Here is a 16,226-nt window from a genome sequence, read left to right on the forward strand (position 1 = left end):
AAATTTACATGGAAATACAACAGGTCAAGAATAACCAAAACGTTCTTTTTTAAAAACAGCATTATTGGGGAGTCTGGGTGGCTCAGTCAGTTAAACACCAGAGTCTTGATCTCAGCTCAGGTCATGATCTCACAGTTCCTGAGATTGAGCCCAGTGTCAGGTTCTGTGACATCAGTGCAGAGCTGGCTTGGGATTCTCTCTTCTTCTCTCTGCCCCTCCCCTGTTCATGCTTGGGCATACATGCACTCTCTCTAAAATTAAATAATTTTTTTAAAAAGCAAAACTTTAATTTTGATAAAGGCTAATTTATCAATATTTTTCTTTTATGAGTCATGCTTTTGGTGTTATATCTGAGAACTCCTTCCCTAATCCAGGGTCTCAAAGATTTTCTACTATGAGGTAAGGTTTGAGGTTCTTTTTTTATTTATTTATTTTTTTTTTTTTTTGCATACTGATATCCAATTATTGTAGTATCTTTTGTTAAAAAGTCCATCCTTTCCTCCAGCAAATTACCTTGGTACCTTTACTGAACATCAATCAACCATAAATGTGTGGGTTCATTTCTGGACTCTCTATTCTATTCCACTCTTACATATAGCTATCCCTATGATGATACCATACTATCTTTATTACTGACCATGACAGTCACTGACAGACACTGAATGTCAAGAAGACATTCTTGGGGGTGCCTGACTAGTTCAGTCAGTACAGCATGCAATTCTTGATTTCAGGCTCCTGAATTTAAGACCCATGTTGGGCCTAAAGCTTACTTTAAAAAACAAAAAAGAAGACAACAACCTTCTTGGGGACAAGAAAAAGAAAAAAAAAATGTGAAAGCACTTCATCAGATATAAAGACTTATGATAAAGCTACAGTAATTAAAACAGTTTGAAAATGGACCAAGATAGAGAAGCCAGTAAAACAGAATAAAGAGCCTTTATTTATTACAGAGCAGTTTTGAAAAGTAAAGAATTGTCAATAAATGGTGCTGAGAAAATCAACCAACCATATGAGAAAAAAATAAACCACAACTCCTACCTCACAGCATACACAAAAAAATCAATTATAGACACTTATATAGGCAGTGCTATATAAGAAAGGTATAGCAATGACACTTCCAGAAAATAATAGTGATTTCATGACCTGAGGGTAGGAAAAGAATCTTAATATAAACATAAAAAGCACTAATCATAAAAGAAAATTTTAGCTAGAGTATACTAAAATTAAAAATCTTATTCTCCAAGGGGTGCCTGGGTGGTTCAGTTGGTTGACCATCCAATTTGATTTCAGTTCAGGTCATGGTCTCATGGCTCATGGGATCAAACCCCATGTCAGGCTCTGCACTGACAGCACGGAGCCTGCTTAGTATTCTCCCTACCTCTCTCTCTCTCTCCCCCCCCCCCATGCACATGCACACACACACACTCTCTCTCTCAAAATAAATATTTAAAAAATTTAGAAAGAATCTTGAGAGAGCAAAACAGCAAGCAACAGAATAGAGTGGAGTATTTGCAACAAAAAAAAAAAAAAACAAAGAGCTCCTATCCAAAATATATAACTTCTATAAATTAAAACAGAAAAGACAAACAGATAATTAAGCAAAATATTTGAATAAACACTTCACAAAAGGTTGCCACATGACCAAAATACATAAAGTTACTCAATTTCACTAGTAATCAGTGAAATGCAAATCAAAACCATGAGATACCACCATAAATCCACCAGAATGGTGGATCAATAACACTGACAATACCAAGTACTGGCAAAGATACAGAACAAAAGGACTCTCAAATATTGTTTTGGGACATGTAAGTTTGTACAACCGCACAGGATTGTTTGGCAATTATCTACTAAAACTGTACATATGCGTACTCTATGACCTAGAACTTTTACTTCTGGCTATGTAGTCATCAGAAATACATGCACCAAGAGCACCTGGTTGGCTCAGTCAGTTAAGCACCTAACTTTAACTCACGTCATGACCTCATGGCTCATGAGTCTGAGCCTCACTTCAGGGTGAGCTCCAGCCCTGCACCAGGTGAGCCCTGCTTTTCTCTCTCTCTCTCTCTCCCTCTCTCTGCCCTTCATGGGATTCTCTCTCTCTCTCTCCCCACCTTTCTCTTTCCTCCTCTCTCTGCCTCCCACTCACTTGCAGCCTCTCTCTCTCAAAGAAAGAAAGAAAGAACAAACGAACATGCACCAAAAAGACTTGCACCAAATGGCCACAACAGCGTAATTCATAATGACCCAAAATTGGAAGCAATCTAAATATCCATCATTGATGATCGAATAAATTGTGGTATGTTTATAGAATGGAAGACTATTTAGCAATGAAAATGAACAAACTACAGCTCTACACAGCAAATCTAAATCTCACAAATAAAATTCTGAGTCAAAGCAGCCAAGCATAAAATACATTATATATGATTCCATGTATATAAAATTGGAAACAGGCAAAACGAAATACAGGTTTATATTTTAAAAAGCAAAAAAAAAAAAAAAAAAATGATTCCCATAAAAGTCAAGACAATAGTAACCTTTAAGGGGGAAGGAGTAGGTGGTGATTGGGAAGGAGCAAAGAAAGTATCTGGAATGCTAGAAGGTGCTAGTGTTCGATCTAGATGATGGTTATTCAAGTATTTGTGTCATAAGTTTGTTAAGCTACACATTTGTTTAATATACTTTTCTTTTCTAAATTATTTTTAACGCTTATTTATTATTTTAAGAGAGAGCAAGCAAGGGAGGGGCAGAGAAAGAGGGAGACACAGAATCCATGATCATGGTATCTCTCCTGCAGGGTAAGTACAGGAACACAGAGAATCCAAAGCAGGCTCCAGGCTCCAAGCTGTCAGCACAGAGCCTGATGCGGGGCTCGAACCCACAGACTGGGAAATCATGACCTGAGCCAAAGTTGGACGCTTAACTCACTGGTCACCCGGGTGTCCCTATACTTTATTTGTGTTACATTCAATTAGGGCTTCAAGAGCACCTGAGTGGCTCAGTAGATTAAGCATCTGACTCTTGGTTTCAGCTCCTATAAATTAGAACAGTTTGTGAATTCAAGCCCTGCATCAGGCTCCATGTTGACAGCACTGAGCCTGCTTGGGATTTCTCTCTCCGCCCTTCCCCGGCTTGTGCACTCACTCTCGCTCTCTCACTCTCTCAAAAAATAAATATATAAACATAATTTTTAAAATTTTAAAAAAGGACTTCAAAGAGAAATTAATTCCTTTACTCTTGATAAAATATATTCCTGTAATAAAATTATGTTTAAGGTCCAAACTTATTTCTTGAAATATTTTCACAATTTCAGAGATGTTTAACTTAAGACAATTTTTCTCCATTAGTTACCTAATTTCCATACGAAAGGCTTTCACACCAAGAAATAAAACAATTAAGTGAAGGGGCGCCTGGATGGCTCAGTCGGTGAAGCATCAATTTCGGCTCAGGTCATGATCTCATGGTTCGTAGGTTTGAGCCCCGCGACAGGCTCTGTGCTGACAGCTAGCTCAGAGCCTGGAGCCTGTTTCAGATTCTGTGTCTCCCTCTCTCTCTGACCCTCCCCTGCTCACACTGTCTCTCTCTCTCTCTCTCTCTCAGAAATAAAAAAAAAAATTAAAAAATTTTTAAAAAAAACAAGTGAAAAATGAAAGTATATATACCTAGAAGACTGTCTGACTAAAACCATGGTCTATTTATCACACAGCACACAACAATAAAGAAAAATAAAAGGAATATAGGGTTAGTTTTATTCTTGATGAATCACTAAAAGTGAGAGTTCATATGGACTTCAGACCATAATGATGTGTTGATCAAGGCTCATCAATTACAGCAAATGTACTACTCTGGTGGGAGATGTTGATAATGGAGGAAGCTATGATGGGGGGGGTGGCGAAGGGTTTATAGGAAATCTCTACCTTCCACTCAATTTTGATGTGCACCTAAAATTGCCCTAAATAATAGTCTTTTTTTTTAATGCATTCAAGAGTTACTACATCTCTAAAGCACAGTTCTGATCAAGTGTCTCCTAATCAAAAATCTTCACTAGTTGCCAACACAATCTCAAAACTGTGGAAGGAACCTTAAAAATCACCTAACAAACATTCATTCAAAGCTTGGAATCTAACAAGGGATGCACTACCTCATAAAAACATTTACACCATCATTGGACAGCAATGACTTTTATAAAATCAATAGAAATAGTAAAATGGAAGGTGGAGGAATGAGAAAAATCAAGAATACTACACGTATTTCTAGCTTGAGCAACTGCTTAAGGAGCATCCAAGTGGATATACTGAGTAACAATGGTCCTATGCTCAGCAAAGAGATAAAAGCTAAAGTCAGATAAATGAATACTCAGCATATAGATGAAAAATAAAATACAAGATGAGATCACTCATAGAATTCAAACATTTAATGAATGGATAGATATTAAGTCAACAAAGGTGACAGAAAGAAAGCCCAGAAAACCAGGAGAAATACAGAAGCATGATCCGAAGACCCCAAAAGAAGTGAGAGTTACAAAGGAAGAGGAAATGAACTGTATCAAATGGTGCTGTGGTAGGCAATCTTGAAAACGGCTCTGAATGATCTCTGCCCCCTCATATTCATGCTTTTGTGGAATCTCCCTGTGCATGTGTTGGACCTGAGACACTCTAATCTAATGAACAGAGCAGATCAAGTGATAGAATGGCACTTCCTAGATTAGGTTACAAAAAACTCTACCTAATATTTCCCTTCCTCCTCCACAGAGCTCTCAATCTAGAAGCAAGGTGCCAGGTTGCAAGTACTCGTATGCAGAGATCCAAATAGCAAAAAGACTGATTTCTACAGCAAACAACCAACAAGGACCTCTGGACTGCCAAAAGCCACATGTCTAAGCTTGGAAACAGACCCTCCCCACCCCACCCCACCACCCCACCCCACCACCCCACCACCCCACAGTGGAGTTTTGAGATGACTGCAGCCCTAGTCAACATCTGACTGCAGCTTTATGAGTGACCCTGAATCAGACACACCACACCCAGATGCCTGACCCACAGAAACTGTGAAACAATAAATGTTTGTTGTTTTAAGTTAAGTTGGATGGTAATTTGTTGCATAGCAATAGACAAGTAATACAGCTAAGAGGTTAAACAAGAGGATAGGAAAATAGCTATTGGCTTTAAACACATTAGTAACCCAGCAAAACAGTTTTAATGAAACTGGGGAGACAATACAGAAATACGTGGATAAGAGAATCACAGGTGAAAAAATGGAGACATATAGCAAATGTAGACAAGTCTTTCAAAAACCTGTAGCTATAAAGCAGACAGCAACTCAAAGAAGGCAAAAAGCTAGAAGACATTTTTGTTAAGACGAAAGAGTATTTTATTTTAATTTTATTTTATAGATGAGAGAGACATCTTAAAGTTTAAGTGATGGGTGCTGCTATCAGCCTGTCAGCATGGAGCCTGCTTTAGATACTCTATCATCCTCTCTGCCGCTCCCCAGCTCATGTTCTCTCTCTCAAAAAATAAATAAAACTTTTTTTTTTTTTTTTTTTTAAGTTCAAGTGATGGGTCACCTGGGTGGCTCAGCTGGTTATTAAACATCCAACTCTTGATTTGTGCTCAGGTCATTATATCACAGTTCACAATATCAAGCCCTGCATCAGGCTCCACACTGATTACTGCACAGAGCTTGCTTGGGATTCTCCTTTCCCTCTCTCTCTCTCTGCCCCTCCCCTGCTCAAGCACATGCACAGGCACTGTCTGTCTCTGTCTGTCTCTCTCTCAAAATAAATAAACTTAAAAAAAAAAAATGAAGGAGCACCTGCAGGGCTCAGCTCAGTCAGTTAAGCATCCAACTCTTGGTTTTCAGCTCAGGTCATGATCTCACAATTCATGGGTTTGAGCCCAAAGTCGGGACCCACACTGTCAGTGTGGAGCCTGCTTGGGATTCTCTCCCTCTCTTTTCCTCTCTCGCTCCCCCTCTCTCTCACTGTCTCCTCCACTCACTCTTTCTCTCTCAAAATAAATAAATAAACTTTTTAAAAACTGATAATAAAAACAGGTAACAAGGGGCACCTGTGGGCATTGAGTTGGATGAAGTTAAGCATCCAACTTCAGCTCAGGTCATGATCTCTCAGTTGTGAGTTCAAGTCCCCCACTGGCCTCTCTAATGTCAATGGGGAACCCGCTTCTGATCCCCTGTCTCTTTCCCTGCATCTCCCCTGCTTATCTTCTCTCAAAAATTAACATTAAAAAAATAATCAATAAATAATAAAGTTTAAGTGATGATAAGAAGCCAGGGAGGTAGAAAAATACTCAAGGAACTTCATTCCATCATGAAGAAACTCTTCTGAAAGTTCTCTCTACCTCTCTGACTTAACTGAAAACTGGCTTTCCCAGGACACCTGTTTCCAAGCAGCCCTTTCCAGTGGAGGTTATCAAGTCTCTCACACTCCACACTCAATATTGGGAAATGAGACTGGTATCCTTCTTTCTTTGAATGCCACCTCCAGGCCATTTAAAATCCTAAGCTCCCAGGTAGAACTCTTGTAAAAGCATTATTTTCATAAATCATTTTGCCTCTTTAAGACAACACACTAACATAAAGGAGCGGTGATACCTACACTTCACACTAACATTCGATATTTAATCAGACCAAACTATTTTCAGACCCCCTAAATTTGCCTTACAGCTCTCTTGTCTTTGGGTTTTACCAATCCTATTCCCTCTACTTGCAACCTTTCCATTTAGCCAAATCCTACCTATCTTTAAGATCTCATCTCAGATCTTCTAACAATCCAATCTAGGAATCCATCCTATGAGCTGATGTAGAACCCTAAAGTCACCTACTAAAGCCCAGCAGTCCACAAACCCCTATTAATTTTTACACAAACTTATGCACAGAATATTAAAAATATACACTAAGTGGCTTAATTGCAATTTAGTTGGTAAACAAGTACTTCACATACATTTCCCCCCTATAATGTACAAAACAATACATAAAAACCAAAAGTTAATGGGGCACCTGGGTAGCTCAGTTGGTTAAGCGTCCAACTTAGGCTCAGGTTTTGATCTCACAGTTCATGGGTTCAAGCCCCGTGCCAGGCTCTTTGCTGACAGCTCAGAGCCTGATGCCTGCTTCAGATTCTGTGTCTCCCTCTCTCTGCCCCTCCTCCACTCATGCTCTGTCTCTATCTCTGTCTCAAAAATAAATAAAACACTTTAAAAAATCAAATCAGGGAAATGACTGCTAATGGGCTTGGGCTTCTTTTGAGGGTGAAGAAAATGTTCTAAAATTGATTGTGGTGATAGTTACACACACGAAAAAACTGAATTATATACTTTAAATGAAAAAACTGTATGGTGTGTGAATTATTTCTCAATAAAGCTATTAGAAAATTTTTAAAAAAGGTCTGCAGGTAGCTAGACTTAAATTATGAAAATACTAAGCCTGCAAAAAAAAACCTAGAAGATAAAATATTTGTTATATTCATGCAATTTTAACATAGTTATACCAGGGACACCAGAGTGGCTCAGTTGGTTAAGAGTCCAACTTCGGCTCAGGTCAGATCTTGGTGGTTCGTGAGTTCAAGCCCTGCAACAGGCTCTGTGCTTACAGCTCAGAGCCTGGAGTCTGTTTTGGATTCTTCTCTCCCTCTCTCTGCCCCTCCCCTGCTCACACCCTGTCTCTCTCTCTCTTAAAAATAAATAAACATTAAAAAAATAAAAATAAAACAAAGTAGCTAAACCATATTACTACACAAAATTCACTGGTTAGGAAAAACAAGAAATTAGAAACAGTGACTGCCTTCAAGAATAATGTGATGATGGGACAGGAGTCTTACTTTTTTCTAAATATACCTTATGATTTGGTAAGTGTATTACCTATTTTTTAATGAATGTACTAGTTATCAATATATTAAAAATAACAAAATTAATTAAAAAATCATACTTGTCCCTAGTATTATATCTTCACAGGCTGCCTATTTTGTTCTGAAAAAATAAAAACTGAAATATATGTTTTTAAAAAATCAATCTAGAGGTGCCTGGGTGGCTCAATCGGTTGGGCATCAGACTTCGGCTCGGGTCATGATGTCATGGTTTGTGAGTTCGAGCCCCACATCAGGCTCTGTGCTGACAGCTCAAAGCCTGGAGCCTGCTTTGGATTCTGTCTCCCTCCTCCATTCATGCTCTTTCTCTCTCCTTCAAAATTAAATAAACATTAAGAAAAAAAATTTTTAATCAATCTACGGAAGTAAAAAACTGACAAATTCTTACATCTGTGTCATCTCATACTAAAAAGCATTTAATCATATTTCTATTAGACATAATAATCATGCAAACTCCTCCCTTACCCAACACTCCGACACATCTTTAAACAATGACACACTTGATCATTCCCTCCTCCTTGAAAACTTACTTTCCTTCATTTCTAGTATATCACACTCTCCTGGTTTTCCTAACCCAATGACCTCTTATCAATCTCCTTTGCCAGGTGTCTCTTCATTCCCCCAAAAGGTATCTGGAATTTCAGTTCCATGAAGGCAGGTATTTTTGTCAGCTTTGTTCACTACTGTATCCTCAATGGCTAAAAAAGTACTCACAACCATAGTGAATAAATATCCATTGAATGAGTCAGTGCTCCAAGGCTCAGAATTATAGAAATAAATAATATTCTATATAACCTTTATGCTGTTTACTTTATTACTTTACATTTGTTTGAAAACTGATAATCAATGTATGGATTTGGTTAGCCAAAATACTTCATTCCCTGATTTTCTTCCATCAATGTTTTTGATACAGTATGTGTAAAATGCAGTTTACAGCTCTTTTACTCCTTCTAAAAGCATAAACTTAGGGTAGAAAAAGAGCAGCTGTTGCTATAAGAATCTTCACCTTTATCCTGCTCCAAGTATTAATGCTGAATTAACAGAAAAACATACCTTCCTGACTTTAATAAGAAGCTGGGGGGAGGGGGGGAGGCCTTCAGTAGATTCAACAAGAAAATCACAGTAACAACTAGCAAGTGACATTTCTTGAAATGTCTTGAAATAGGTAGTATTTTTCCTGGCATAAAAAATTCTAAGGAGAAATAGATCATTTCTACCTTACACTTTCCCCCAAATCCCATGATTTCATTCCCACAAAGAAGCACATCCCACTCTCAGCCATGTAAATGTCACGTTAGCAAAATACATATATACAAAGTTTCACCTGACATGTGGGTGTCTGTCCTCATGCATACCCAATTAAATCAAAGTATAACTTAAAAGCCAAAACTAGGTATGTGGATTTTAATTTTTCTTTCCAAGTAATTAATCCAAAAGTATTCATTTACAAACTTATAATTTGACCTGAGTACACTTAATTGAATCTTTTATTTAGAATTACAAACGGACACACCCTTTCTCACTTAATATCTATTATATCATCTGTTGCCTATTAAGTCTCTTCAAGCAGAACTATTTTCTAGAAGATAATAGTCTGCTCATTAATTAGGCATGTTAAAAAAGGCAATGATCTACAACTACTGACACTCACATCTGTATATTTCTCTCTTGGGTTACAGGAAAGCACTTTTCTGGCTATGTTCCCAAATAAATTGAGTAAGCCTTGGGAAAGTCACTGCTTAAATTCCATTTCATGACGGCTGCTCTTCCTCCATAATGAATTATTGAGAATCATGCCTACTTCCACCCATTACATAATACATGTATATCACAGGACCTGTTTTCTGAGCAAGAACCAGCTTTAATGACACTGACAGGTAAGGTCAGTGAATACTGTAATCTAATAGGGAGCAGGAATCGAGAAAAGATTCTGATTTAATGTATGAAGTTGTGAAACACTGATGTTAAGAACACTGAATACTGTTTACTCTTACTAACATCTCTCCATGAAGTGAGATCCATGCCCTCAAAATGTTAATTAAAGAGCATTTTAAAAGCACCTAACTCCTAGAACATTTCTCAGAAATTGAGAGGGACCTACCAAGAAAAAATTATTTCAGTTCATTTTTAAAGTGTCTAATAACATCTGCAATTGAGAAATAAAAATAAGCTCCAATAATTGTGTTGAACACAAAATGTCCAAATGGCAAGGTCTATTGAAAAACAAGCTGTAAAAGACAGCTGTGCTTTAAAACATTTAAGTATTTTTCATATAATTAGCTCCAAAAGAACTGTTCAAATTATCCATCCAAAGCAGTCAACCACAACCACCTGCAACCATTACTCAGAAATGTCTCTCCCAAAGCAACCACCTGATTTTCAGGCCTCTTAAGGGGCCAGGATAAAGCTTGTAAATGAGGTGGTATAAGAGATCTCTTGGGCACAGAAAAAAGACTGGAAGATAACACCTTTAAGGAACTAGGTGTAATGGGACCTATTCCCTAATGTTGCTGCCAGAATGAAGTTGTCTTCATCCAAGACCTCACTCTTCCAGAAGGGTGTAAAACTTTAAGCCCAGCCACCTTCACAATTTACCCACCTGTGCCAAAAGCAGAGGGATTCTCTGCCCAGGAAGAAAAATACTGACAACCAAACCCTAAAGTCGAAATGTGAGACCTAGTGCAATAGCTTCTCCAACTGCCTCAAAGGCAACATCCACAGCTCTCCTTCCTTTTGCAATACAGCCCATCTCCTAGCTTTCCATTTCACAGAAAAAAAAAAATCCTCACCTCTTTCAACATTTCACATCAGTCGCCTTAACACACACATCCACCCTGACCGCACCCCAACCTCCTGTCTCCCCAATTTCTCCATCTCGCCACCACCTCGCTCTCAACATCACGCCTCAGAAACCCTCCGTTCTCCAAGCGCCCAGAACCCCTATCTCCCATCTCCCACCTCGGGTTCCCCACATCTATAGCTTCAGCTCCCGCCCAATCCTGGAGCTCTGTGGGGTGGAGCCCGCGGGTGGGCTGGGGTGGGGTGGGGTGGGGTCCGCCCCTCCCCGGACTTTCCCATCCCCCCCCCCCCCGGTAAGGAGAGAAGGGGGAGGGGGTCCTGAAGCCTCACCTACAGCTCCGCCCCTCCCCGGGGGCGCGCTGCCCAGCCCTAGCCAGGGCCGTGAGGAAGAAGCAGGCTAAGAAAAGGCAAAAGCCTCAGCGCCAGGGGCAGTCGGGAAGCTCCCGGTCCCGCCCGACTTCCGAGCTGCCGCCACGGCGGCCGTCTCACCCTCCTCAGGACTGCTGCTGTTGCTGCCGCTGCCTCCCAGGCGCCGCCACCACCGCCGCCACCACTACCGCCGCCGCCGCCGCCACAGCCACAGCACGGCCCCAGCGCCCGCCGACGTCACTGCGCCCCGCCCCCTGCGCGAGACACCTAGCCCCGCCCCCGGGCCCGGGCCGCGAGACACCGCGAGCTCCTCCTCCTCGCGCCGGGGCCACCTAGCTTTCCTGCACTCCCCTGGGAGCGCGACTTGGAAACCAGCAGGCCTCCGGCGACTTCCAGAGGAAGACGGGTCAGGGGCTGGGAGTGGGGTGATTCAGGGTTCGGGCGGCGACTGCGCGCCCAAGCAGGGAACGGGCGCGGGGCGCACACGTCCCCCACGCGCGGCCCCTGCGGCCACGGGAAGGGAGAGCGGGAGCCGGCTACGGGAAGAGGCAGTAGGTGGGAGCGAGGCAAGGCGTTGTTTGTCTCCTTCTGCTTGCCGTAGGAAGTGGACCGGCCAGGCCCGAAGAGCGGAGTCGTCTCTTTCCCAAACCTTAGAGTCGCCCCACCCCCTCCTTGGCGGGGACCGTTACACAAGCCCCAGGACAGCCACCGCTGTAGAGAGTAGATCTAGGATTGTCGTATGTTCCCGGCTGCGCTTCCGCAGCCGCTGTGAGAACCCTTTGTCGGAGGGAAATTGGATTTTTCCCCCCCTCACCCTTTGCTTTTGCGTATGTGGCCGTGAGGCCACTGAACCTTAGGGAAAGAACATGGGCGTAGCGACAGACCCATGCTAGTGTACGTGGTTTTTCTGTAGGAGCGCGGCGGGAGAGAAGAACGTGGGCGAAATTTGAGGTCCACTTTCAGTTCCTGCGATGTGCCAAATGCGGTACTACGCTGTCTTATTTAGTCTTCACAACAGTTAGGCGAGTGGCCAGGCAAATGGTACGTTATTCAGGAAACCCAGTTTTCTTGTGCTGAATCACAGTAGGTTTTCTTTTGTTGGAGCCATGCGAAGAGGGCAACTGCATCCATTAATTTAAGAATGTAGGTAAACTATCCCTGAACCCAAAAGGAGGAGTGATGTGGATTATATTTGTTCCCAGCCTTTTAGGTTGCGTCGAATGATTTAAAATGCCCTTAAAAGGATTTGAGTCATCGTTCACCCCTACTTACTCTCCATCACGATTCACCAATTCACACTCCTTCACAATCCCACTAACATTTTCCCCTCCCTCCGTCAGTATTCACATTCATTCATTCACCGTATTCTGTTTCATCCTGCCCAGACTCTGTTCCCTCCCAGATCACCAAGCACTTGGATTATTGCAGTTCCCCGTCCTGCTGTACAGTCGCCCCCTTCAGTACATTCAACATATGCCTACCAATTGTCAGACTGTGTTGCCAAAGAAGATTGTATAGCTGCCAATAAGTATCCTAAAATACTTCATTTTTTTAGACATCTAGCTGTTTACCCTCCTCCCCAAAAAAACACGCTATGTCGATTATTTTTCAAAATCTTTCTCATCTAACAGCTGATCTGCTCATCCCGTTACTTCCCAGGAGTGTGGTGAGGTATAAGAAAAGTAGGAGTCATATCCTAGCCTCCCTTCTGCCACTCTGTGTGACCTTGGGAAAATCACTTTGCTTCTGGGTTCTACTTTTCTTTCTTTTAATTTTTTTTTTTTTTTTGAGAGTCAGAGACAGCGCGAGCAGGGGAGGGTCAGAGAGTGAGGGAGACACAGAATTCAAAGATGGGTTGGAGGCTCTGAGCTGTCAGCACAGAGCCCGTCGCGGGATCCAGCCCACAAACTGCGAGATCATGACCTGAGCCGCAGTCGGAAGCTTAACCGACTGAGCCACCCAGGCGCCCTGGGTTCTACTTTTCTTAACGGTAAAAATGGGGTGCAAACTAGATGTCTGAGAGCCAACATGTCACTAAATGCATGGATCTGAAGAGTTGCTATGTAAGCAGGAAATTAGACATACACAGGATACTATCACTATCATAGACTCAGAATTTTTGTAGTATGTTTTTCTGTGTTTCGGGAGGGGGTTGTTTTTTGGGTTTTTTTGCCATTCCAGTAGTTGTTTTTTCTTATGTCCTACTCTGCCCCGATGTCTTTTTTTTTTTTAACTTACATTTAGTATTTTTAAAGCTGGGCGAGTGCTCCCCTCAACAGCACATATACTGAAATTGGAATGAAAGAAGTTTAGCGTGGCCCCCAAGGATGGCATGCAAATCTATGAAGTGTTCTATGTTTTTAAACTAATGTAACATTGATTGTCAACTGTACTTAAAATATATATATAAGCTAGCTAAGCACATACATTTATTACCTCTTCTTCCTGAGACCCCACTAAAAGGCTAATAAAGGAATTTAAAAATGATACAAACTCATACATGATAGAAAATGGGAATGAGACCACGAAAATATTTTTTTTAAGTTTACACACAAAGTGAGTGCAGTCTGACTAAACAAAATGAAAAAAACCATAATGCAGAATAGGTTCAGGAGGTGCTGTAGCTAACAGGGAGATTAAATAAAGATCTCTGTAAAGAACAGAAGAACCTCCCTTATCTCAGATACAGTAACTAGGCATTTATCTCAGACTAAAAATCAAGAGTTCTCATAATCTCTGGGAGGGAGTTGGACAGCTATTTGAACATTTAATGACTAAAACAGTCTTCATTCTGGCACAATAGCTAGTTTTCTACCCACTCTCCCTTGAGTAAAGTTCTGCAAGTTGGCAAGACCTTCCCAATTTCACAAGATTCCTAATCAGCATTCCAATTACCTCATCTTAAACATGAACAGACAACCAAGGATTAGATGATTAGATATTTAAAAGAAGTCTCCAATTTAAGGGGCTGGGGGAAGGTGAGAAAGGTAAACAGAAAATGGCCATAGAAGAAATAGAGACACTTCAAAGAACTTTAAAAATAATCGTTAGGCCCTATGACCCAGCAATAGCACTGCTAGGAATTTACCCAAGGGATACAGAAATGCTGAGGCATAGGAGCACATGTACCCCAATGTTCATAGCAGCACTCTCCACAATAGCTAAAACATGGAAAGAGCCTAAGTGTCCATCAACAGATGAATGGATCAAGAAGATGTGGTTTATCTATACCATGGAATACTACATGGCAATGAGAAACAATGAAATCTGGCCATGTGTAGCAACATGGATGGACCTTGAGGGTGTTATGCTGAGCGAAATAAGTCAGGCAGAGAAGGACAAATATCATATGTTTGCACGTATAGGAGGATTAGGAGGAACTTGACGGAGAAACAAGAGGGAGAAGAAGGGCGGAAATGGTGGGGGAAAGGGAGAGAGGCAAACCATGAGAGACTCTTGAATGCTGACAAAAACTGAGGACTGATGGATGTGGGGGGGAGGGGGGATGGGCATGAGGGCACTTGTGGGGATGAGCACTGAGTGTTATGTGGAAACTAATTTGACAATAAACTATTTGTAAAAAAAAAAAATAATAATCGTTAGGATGCTCATAGATGTATTACACCTAGGAAACAAGAATAGTATACCCAGTATACCCAGATGAAGTAAGAATCCAAGAATAAAAAGTAGGTCTTAAATTAGAAATAAGAAATTACCAAAGTTATAAATTCACTTGAAGTGTTAAAAGATTAAGCCAATGAATTTTTTTAAATAGAAAAAATATGCATAGAGAAATTGCAAGAGAAAATATAAGAGTAAGGATCCAAGAGGATTAATATTATAAGAAAAAGAGAAAACAAATATAAGATGGAAAATTACTCAAAAATACTGGAAGAAAATTTCCCAGAGCTTAAACTGTCTAGTCGTACAGATCAAAAACAAAGAAAAACCAACCTTGTAAATGTTGAAATGCAAGGACAAAGAGAAGATCCTAAATTTCCAAAGAGAAAAAAATAAGTGATCCATAAAAGAACAAGAACCAAGCTTACGTAAGACTTCTTATCAGCAACACTAAATATGAGAAAACAGACTTTCAAGTTTCTGAGGGAGATACTTCTTGACCTCAAAACCTAAGAAAAAAATTTAATTTTCAAAAAAGTTCCACTCCTACCTGAATGATCATTAAGTAAAAGAGTGGAATGAAAACATTTTCAGATAAGCAGGGACTCATAAAGTTAAACTCCCATAAACCTCTTTTTTTAAAATGCTTATTTATTTATTTTGAGAGAGAAGAAAGAACAGGCAGGAGCAGGGCAGAGAGAAGGAGAGAGAAAATCCCAAGCAGGCTCCATGCTGCCAGCACAGATGTGGGGCTCAAACCCACAAACCGTGAGATCACAACCTGAGCTGAAACTAAGAGCCAGACACTTAACCAACTGAGCCACCCAGGCACCCCTAAACTCCCACATAACCTTTTTAAAAAAGACTTTGTTGAATATGTACTCAAGCAAAATGGGGTAGAGAACAGCGTATTTGAAAATATTATATTCAGGGATCACTAGATCTAATTCAGGAGGACAGGGAAGATCTAATTCAGGGAAGTCCCACAAGCTCTAGGTTACAGGGAGAGAAATCAGAAGAGAGAATTCAACTGAATGACTAATTACTGTGATAGAAAGCTTAGAATGCTGTTTTCTGGTGTTCAACTTTTATTTTTTTTTTATATTTTATTTATTTCTAGGAGAGAGAGAGAGACAGCGTGAGCAGGGGAGGGTCAGAGAGAGAGGGAGTCACAGACTGAAACAGGCTCAAGGCTCTGAGCTGGCAGTCAGCACAGAGCCCGACGCAGGGCCCGAACCCACGAACAGCGAGATCATGACCTAAGCGAAAGTCGGACGCTTAACCGACTAAGCCACCCAGGCGCCCCTCTGGTGTTCAACTTTTAGACCCAACATATTAATAAGTTATAAATAACTTGACATAGTTAAAGCATAGTTTATAATTTATGCTATTATTGACAATATAAGGGTAAAAATACCTTTGTAAGGTAGTTTAAGATGTGGAACATCAGAAGGAAAGGTAGAGGTAAAGATGAAAGCACTCAAGAGATTATGTTTATTATTGGCAAAACTTTTCTGTTTGTTAAAACATATTGTTAGAATTAGGAAAAGTAACC

General features: G+C 40.6%; 1 protein-coding gene and 1 pseudogene across 7 annotated transcripts in view; one reads left to right on the forward strand and one right to left on the reverse strand.

Moving 5' to 3' along the window:
• The window catches only part of ERC1 (ELKS/RAB6-interacting/CAST family member 1), a 485,892-nt gene extending 474,648 nt beyond the window's left edge, over positions 1–11,244 (reverse strand). For 6 of the 7 annotated variants that reach the window (XM_039236310.1, XM_039236309.1, XM_039236308.1 and 3 more), the window contains exon 1: positions 11,012–11,229. The gene's annotated coding sequence lies outside the window, so the exon portion shown is untranslated. Of the gene's footprint in view, positions 1–11,011 lie in introns of all 7 variants that reach the window. The other variant, XM_039236306.1, reaches the window with a different exon arrangement.
• A 2,069-nt stretch (positions 11,245–13,313) lies between these two features.
• LOC120234503 lies at positions 13,314–13,412 on the forward strand (annotated as a pseudogene).
• Positions 13,413–16,226: the final 2,814 nt, after the last annotated feature.

Source organism: Hyaena hyaena, unplaced genomic scaffold (assembly GCF_003009895.1).
Source record: "Hyaena hyaena isolate Hyena2069 unplaced genomic scaffold, ASM300989v1 scaffold_108, whole genome shotgun sequence".
Classification (NCBI taxonomy): domain Eukaryota; kingdom Metazoa; phylum Chordata; class Mammalia; order Carnivora; family Hyaenidae; genus Hyaena; species Hyaena hyaena.